General features: G+C 46.3%; 1 protein-coding gene across 1 annotated transcript in view; it reads left to right on the top strand.

Moving 5' to 3' along the window:
* MESR3 (misexpression suppressor of ras 3) overlaps positions 1-7,429 on the top strand; it is a 174,028-nt gene that overhangs the window by 78,889 nt on the left and 87,710 nt on the right. The window lies entirely within an intron of this gene.

The raw sequence follows: 7,429 nt of genomic DNA, 5'->3' as shown, positions 1-7,429 counted from the left end.
CGCCTACGCTCTCACTCCCGTAAGTACAAGAGGGAGGTCTCTCCCGGCGGCGGCGAATGGTTCTACGTCCCCCCAGGTGAGTCCAGGAAGCACCGCTCTCCAGACTCTCGGTCCAGTGATCGAGCCTCCAAGTTGTCACTGCCTACATACAACATGGAACCGCTCGACCGGCCACGCAAGAAGGACCTCACTCTCAGGCACAAGTCTTCGAGGCCTTCGGTTCACCCCGCCCGGCGGGAGGAAGCGCGCTTCCGAGAAGACAGCCCGACCGAACCAGCCCAGCTGGGTCGGACGTCGAGCAGGAAGGACCGGTTGCCGGGGTCGGGTCTTCCCACCGGGACCGTGTCCTCCGCGTCCAGAGCCTTGGGCCAGTCGAAAGGCCTCCCGGGGTCGGTGGCACCCGCCACACGGCGAGACCCAACCGTGTACGGTGCACCCTACGGTTGCGGGACGGCCTCCCTGGGACCTAGTAGGGAGCGGCCAGTTTACCACCCAAGCACGGCTCCCCTCAGCCAAGCCGATGCCTCGGTCGACGGAGGCGAGGTTTCCCCGTCGGAGGACTCCGCCTACAGAAGAGTGGTAGGCCTCGTCAGAAGGACCCATGGGATTCCGGAACCCGCGGCGACGAAGGTGAATACCTGGAGGTCGAGCCTCTTGAGATACACGCACCGGGACGTCCTTCCGAAGTCCTCTCTGGCCCTGCCTCTCGCCCCAGACCTAGTACTCGGGCAGGAGTACATCGACAACTTGGTGGCCAGCACTGCGGAGGCCCCCAGGTCCCAGAGTGCCTCCAAACTCCTCCAGGGTCTTAAACTACAGGCCAAAGTTTATATCCCGGAAGGGCGACGCCCAGGCCCCTGTAGAGTGGACTCAGCCGTGGATATCCTAGGACAAGGCGGCTCGGACGAAAGGGCCAGCTCAGCCCCTGTGTCCTTCTCGGCCTCTGAAGCAGGCATGATGGAGGAGAGGTCGAGGGACATGATTAACGTCTCTTCATGGCTGGACTGGTGGGCCTCCACGTTAGTTAATGTACAGGACTCCACAGACCCCGACGACCCGGAACAACAAGGTCTCCTGTCAGACCTTCTCACCTCCGGGGGGAAAGCCCTCAAATTTATGGCGTATCAGGCACTCTCCTTGACGGCCAACTGGGTCCTCCGGAAGCGGGACACAGTGCTTTCCAAAGTGTCAAGGAAAATCCCGGACAGACAGGCGCGAGTGATTCGCACCCTACCCCTAGGAGGCGAGTCCCTGTTTCCGTTGAAGGAATTAGAAGTGCTGATGGAGAAGGTGTCCAAGAGGAGAGAAACCAACGTCCCTAAGCAAACATCCTCCAGGAGGCCTCCTTATAGGAGGTCAGTCTCGGATAGTGCCGTGACCCCTCAGGCTGTCCCCAGCTCTTCGAGGAGGGACGCCCCCGCCTCTTCCTGGACATCAACTCCTCAGCCTTCCCGCAGGGGAGCTACAGCTTCTGCCAGCTCCTTCAGGTCGGGTTACTCCGCCTCGAAGAGGGGCAGATCAGGCCGCCCCTCTAGGAGAAGGTAGAGGGAGAGGCCCCCTACTCCCGCCCAAGCCTCGGGTTGGGGGATGCCTCAGACCCTATTGGCAAGCATGGAAAACGTATGGGGCGGATGCTTGGACGGTGTCCGTCCTGAAAGAAGGCTACAGGATCCCCTTCATAGCGGACTCACCCCCTCTTATTCCAGCCACCCAAACAGAATGGTTAGCTCCCAGGGACCCGTTGAAAAGGGCTACCCTGCTAAAAGAAGTTTCCTCCATGTTGGAAAAGGGAGCCATGGAAGAAGTCCTTCTCCCAGGGCCAGGCTTCTACAGCCGCCTGTTCCTGGTGGAGAAAGCAACGGGGGGGTGGAGACCGGTGATAGACCTGTCGGCCCTCAACAGGTTCGTCAAGAAGACGGACTTCAAGATGGACACCCCAAAATCCGTCCTGATGTCCTTGAGGGAGAAAGATTTTATGATGACGGTCGACCTCAAGGACGCGTACTTCCAAATTCCGGTCCACCCGTCGAGTCGGAAGTTCCTCCGGGTAAAATGGGGCTCCCAGATCCTGCAGTTCCGGACCCTCTGCTTCGGACTGTCGACGGCCCCTCAGGTGTTCACGAGGGTCTTCGCGACAGTCTCAGTATGGGCTCACGAACGAGGTATCCGCCTCATCAGGTACCTGGACGACTGGTTGCTCCTTTCCAGTTCAAAGGCCCTCTTGGAAGAGCAAGGAAAGGACCTCCTCCGTTTCTGCAGGAGTCTGGGAATCATTATCAACCTGGAGAAATCGAACCTAACGCCATCCAACAAAATGGGGTACTTGGGGATGACGTTGGACACCGTGCAGGGGAAGGCCTTCCCCTCGGAAGACAGGATACAGAACCTCGTCAAGGTCATTCAGCCGTTCTGTCGGGGCTTCCCAGGAAAGCGAAAGACTGGCAGAGGCTGATAGGCCATCTGGTCTCATTAGAGAAGCTAGTCCCCCAAGGGAAGATACGGCTCAGACCCGTACAATGGAACCTCAAGGCTCTATGGTCCCAGACAGGCTCTCAGAAAACATCGATCCCAGTCCTCCCGGACACGAAAGCAGCCTTGAATTGGTGGCGATGCCAGTCGAACTCCCTCAAGGGGATGCCCCTCGGGTCCTGTCCCCCCGAGTTTCTCCTGTTCACGGACGCCTCCAGCCTAGGGTGGGGAGCCCACCTGCGGGAGGAAACAGCAAGCGGGACCTGGTCAGAAACCGAAAAGCATCTCCACATCAACGTCCTAGAGCTAAAAGCAGTACAAAAGGCATGTGTGCACTTTGCAAGTCGGTTGAAGGGAAACACCGTGGCCCTAATGTGCGACAACGCCACGGTGGTAGCCTACATCAAGAAACAAGGGGGCATGAAGTCGAAGGAACTGTGCGACCTCACCGTAAACATCTTGCACTGGGCGGACGAACACCAGGTAACACTACTAGCAAGGTTCATCCCCGGGAAAAGGAACGTGCTAGCCGACGGCCTCAGCAGGATAGGTCAGATAGTAGGGACAGAATGGTCCCTACAACCAGCGGTGGCCAGACTCATCCTTCAACGCTGGGGCTCCCCGGTGATAGACCTATTCGCAACAAAGCTCAACGCCAAGTTACCGGTTTATTGCTCCCCGGTACCAGACGAAGGAGCAGCCCTAGAAGACGCCTTCCAGCACAGGTGGGACAACCTGGACGTTTATGCCTTTCCCCCCTTCACGCTGCTAAGGCAAGTGCTCAACAGAGTAAGAACCTCCCAAAACCTAAAGATGACTTTGGTAGCGCCCTGGTGGCCGGAGAGAGAGTGGTTCGCGGATCTGAAAGACCTGGCAAGCCATCCGCCATGGCCTCTGCCCCCCAGGTCAGATCTACTGAGTCAACCGCACTTCCTCAGGTTCCACGACAACCCTCTCTCTCTTCGCCTTCACGCCTGGAGACTATCGAGCGACTCCTGAAGAAGGAGGGGTACTCCTCCTCCACAGCCAAGAGGATGTCCCTATACCTAAGAAAATCCTCTACCGTAGTCTACCAGGCGAAGTGGGCCACCTTTACGAAATGGTGCGCGACAAAACAAATAAGACCTCTCAAAGCCTCGGTCCCTGACATAGCTGATTTTCTAGTGTACCTTAGGGATAAAATAGGAATGTCAATCCCGGCTATTAAAGGAGTACGAGCAGCCTTAGGCCAAGTCTTTCTCCTGAAAGGCATCGACCTGGGGACCTCAAGACACATAGGGATGCTGATTAGAAGTTTCGAACAATCCTGCCCTCCCCAAGCCAGGAGAGTGCCTAGATGGGACCTGGCCAAGGTCCTGAAAATGTTGTGTCGTCCGCCCTTTGAACCACTCAGAGATATCGGGGACAAAGATCTCACCCTCAAGACAGTCTTCTTGCTAGCCTTAGCTTCGGCTAAGAGGGTAGGTGAGATCCACGGTCTCCCCTACGACGTGGCACACTCCAAAGGGTGGAAGGAGGTATCTTTCAAGTTCGTACCCTCCTTTGTAGCAAAGACTCAGAACCCAGCAGTCTGGGACCCGAGGTTTGAAGGTTTCTCTTTTCCGGCCATCCCCAAGACAGGCAATACGGACGACCTGAAGTTATGCCCGGTCAGGACGATCCGGAAATACCTGGAAAGGACGGCCCATCTCCGTCCGGGTGCCAAGAACCTCTTCGTCTCTTCAGGCGTTAATAAGAAGCAAGTGTCCAAGAACACTATTTCCTTCTGGCTGAGACAAGTCATCACTAGGGCTTATGAAGAAGACAAGGTGGCAGTACCAGGCACTCCCCGTCCCCATGACATCAGAGGCCTGAGCACTTCCTTGGCCTTTGAGAGAAATATGGCAGTGGGGCAGATCCTGCAGGCCGGCACTTGGTCACACCAGTCGACCTTCACGGCCCACTACCTCAAAGACTACTCAAGAAAGTCTTTGGATGGATTCTCCATTGGGACAGTCATCGCCGCCCTCCAAGCTGTGTAGTGGCAGGCTGGAAGACGTCCCCAACAAGTGAATAGACTCATCCCTACTTCTTCAGGAGAAGACTCAGTAGAGAAAATGTCAAGAGGTAAGCCTTAAATTATAAGCGTAAGTTTTCCACTGCTACCCCCTATCCGCTCTCTGTACCCCCGCATTACGTAGCCCTCCAGGCACCATGTGCCTAACCAAGTGGCAGAATGGCTCTCCCGCCTCCTAAAGTGTAAGTCTCCGAAGAGGTAATTCGAGGTAAAGTATTCGTGTCGGAACAAATGAAAAATTTTAAGTAATTTTTATTTTTCCTAACATACTTACCGAGAATTACCTCTGAGTAATGGCCCTCCCTTCCGTCCCCGAGTGCCATTCTTCCATTGCCGAGTCGGGCTAAACGGAGGACTTAATGAGATCCTTACCCGGGAAAAGCAGTGACCGGCCCTAATCCGGGCCGCAGGAATTATCCTGGCGGCGGGGGTAGGAACTATCGGGAGCGAAATAGGGGGGGTAGCGCGGGAAATCTTGGTCGAGATTGAGAGAGGTCAAGGACCCTCCGAAGAGGTAATTCTCGGTAAGTATGTTAGGAAAAATAAAAATTACTTAAAATTTTTCATATATATATATATATATATATATATATATATATATATATATTTATATATATATATATACAGTGTATATATATATATATATATATATATATATATTATATATATATAATATATATATATATATATATAATATATATATGTATATATATATATATATATATATATATATATATATATATATATATATATATACATACATACATATATATACATACATACATACATATATATATATATATATATATATATATATATATATATATATATATATATACATATATATATATATATATATATATATATATATATATATATATATATATATATATATATATAGATAGATAGATAGATAGATAGATAGATAGATAATGTGTGTGTGTTTTATGTGTATTTTAACTTTTATTAAATAAAATTTACTGAAATTTTTTATTCCTAGTATACAAATGAGAACACTCGGTCATGGCCAAGTGGCTTATCCATGGGATGATAATACCTAATGGAAAGAGGAAAGAACTGCCAGTGATTGATTTGACACTTCTGGAGCCGTTGTAACCCTTATAGTGGCTATCTGAGCAATGATCTGGTATCGATTTTAGTATTTTGAAAACGTTGTAAACGGTTCATTTGAATAACTTGTTAGTAGTCTCTCTCTCTCTCTCTCTCTCTCTCTCTCTCTCTCTCTCTCTCTCTCTCTCTCTCTCTCTCTCTCTCTCTCTCTCTCTCATAATTTTTCGAAAAAAAGTATAAAGATATGCTGGAACACTGTCCATCTGAAACGGCTGATGACGCTGCCATTGTAGCATCATAGTATGGCAGTCTTTGCTCTTCATCACAACATCCAATTGGATGAATACTGTATTATAAAATAATTGTAGGCAATGGTAATATGCACTGCAGTCATTGCGGTACTGTTTAAAGGTCTTTGCAGCATCCTTTCGGCAATTATCTGCGCTCACTTTTTAGCTTTCTACTCTACTTACGTTCACGCAAATTTGGGGTTTTCCCCCTTTCGAATATAGGTGGTGATTGGCCTCCCAGGCTCCAGCGCTGTTTATATTTCCCAAATTTATGACTCATTCTAATCTAATAACAATAATAATGATAATAATAATAAAAATTATAATAATAATAATAATAATAATAGTAATGAAAGTCAACATGCTGTCGCATATGCAATAGAAAATAGATGAAGAATAATAGTGAAATATACCTTTAATGATTTTTTTCTTTTTCAGCAACAATAACTTCTAAAATAGAACTAAAAAAATGGCGATGATATGCGGAATATCAACGGTTAAACATTTTATAAATTCGAAAAGAATTAAATTTTATCATTCAATATATAAAAATTAAGACCAATGGTTGGCCCTGCCCTTTCAAGAGCCCAGTCTGTGGTAAAAAAAAAAAAAAAAAAAAAAAAATTCAGAAAAAAAATCGCAAATACAGTTCTGAAAAAAACACACATTATATATATATATATATATATATATATATATATACACAGTATATATATGTATATATATATACTATATATATATGTATATATAGATATATATATATATATATATATATATATATATATATATATATATATCTATATATAAATATATATACTGTATATATATATATAAAAATATATATATATATATATATATATATATATATAAATATATATATATATATATATATATATATATATATATACATATATATATATATATATATATATATATATATACAATATATATTTATATTTCTTTTCTCATTCTATTGCTTCCTCAGCCAAAACAATGGCCAACTGTGCTTATATTGTCCATATGATACACTTACAATGATTACCTGCAGTATGTAATACGTCTGGATCTTATTGAAATACAATACACGTACTAACCTCCTTATTTGTCTAGGAAATAAGATACAAGGCTATTAGTACATTTATTTATATTTGCTAATGCTATTCACACAAATACACTATAACTGATGGGAATAAATAAATATTAGGGATAATAGGAAAACTCGCCTCGAACATCAACCATGTGAAACCGAGCTTCATTGGTACCGTACATTATTGATTTATATATTTCATATTCGATATTGATATTTTTGATTATCAAACATGTTTCAATGTTATTTTTCAATTATATTTTGCCCCCCGTGAGGTACTGGAGTAAGGTTATCGTAGCCTATTCTAGATTTGTTTTATGTTCATTGCATTAGGACATTTAGAATCACAAGAATGGAAATATGAAAACCGTATGATGTTCAGTCTTAGAAGTGTGTATGGTACGTGTACATTTTTGTATCAGACATGTTCAGATGCAAAGTAAATGTGCATCACAT

The sequence above is a fragment of the Palaemon carinicauda genome, chromosome 22, assembly GCF_036898095.1.
Source record: "Palaemon carinicauda isolate YSFRI2023 chromosome 22, ASM3689809v2, whole genome shotgun sequence".
In the NCBI taxonomy this organism is placed as follows: Eukaryota; Metazoa; Arthropoda; class Malacostraca; order Decapoda; family Palaemonidae; genus Palaemon; species Palaemon carinicauda.
Note: the sequence above shows the minus strand (reverse complement) of the source record. Positions and strands in the feature narration are given on the sequence as shown.